Source organism: Arachis duranensis, chromosome 5, assembly GCF_000817695.3.
Source record: "Arachis duranensis cultivar V14167 chromosome 5, aradu.V14167.gnm2.J7QH, whole genome shotgun sequence".
In the NCBI taxonomy this organism is placed as follows: Eukaryota; Viridiplantae; Streptophyta; class Magnoliopsida; order Fabales; family Fabaceae; genus Arachis; species Arachis duranensis.
The window spans coordinates 15,662,176-15,662,972 of NC_029776.3; positions in this window are offsets into that span (position 1 = coordinate 15,662,176).

The following is a 797-nucleotide window of genomic DNA, read 5'->3' on the forward strand; positions in this document are numbered from 1 at the left end:
GCCCATTGTAGTATTCGTCCTGCCAGGTCTGTTTTTTGTAGGATGTGTCTCATGGGTTGGTTTGTCCGGACTTTGATGGTGTGGGCTTGAAAGTAGGGACGGATCCTCCGAGCTGTGAACACTAGGGCGTAGGCGAATTTTTCTATTTTCTGATAGTTTAACTCGGCCCCTTGTAGTACCTTGCTTATAAAGTATATGGGGTGTTGTCCTTGGTCATTTTCTTGTATTAATGCTGAGGCGACTGCTCGATGTCCGACCGAGAGGTATAGTACGAGCTCTTCCCCTTTTAAAGGTCGGGTTAGGATTGGTGGCTGCCCGAGGAATTCCTTGAATTCTTGAAAGGCTTTTTCGCACTCCGGGGTCCACGAGAAGGGTTTCTCTTTCTTTAGGAGTGAGTATAGAGGTAGTGATTTTATCGCTGATCCTGCCAAGAATCTTGATAGGGCGGCCAGCCTTCCATTCAGTTGTTGTACTTCTTTGACACACGTCGGGCTTTTCATATTGAGTATCGCTTGGCATTTGTCCAGGTTGGCTTCGATGCCCCTTTGAGTCAGCATGAAGCCTAAGAACTTTCCGGCTTCTGTGGCGAAGGTGCACTTCGTCGGGTTAAGTCTCATGTTGTGCTTTCTGAGGGTGCCGAAGACACTGGTAAGGTCGGTCAGCAAGTTTCCGTCTTCTTATGTCTTTACCAGCATGTCGTCGACGTACACCTCCAGCTGTAGCCCGATGTGCTCTGAGAACACTTTGTTCATTAGCCTCTGGTAGGTTGCCCCTGCGTTCTTCAGCCCGAAGGGCAT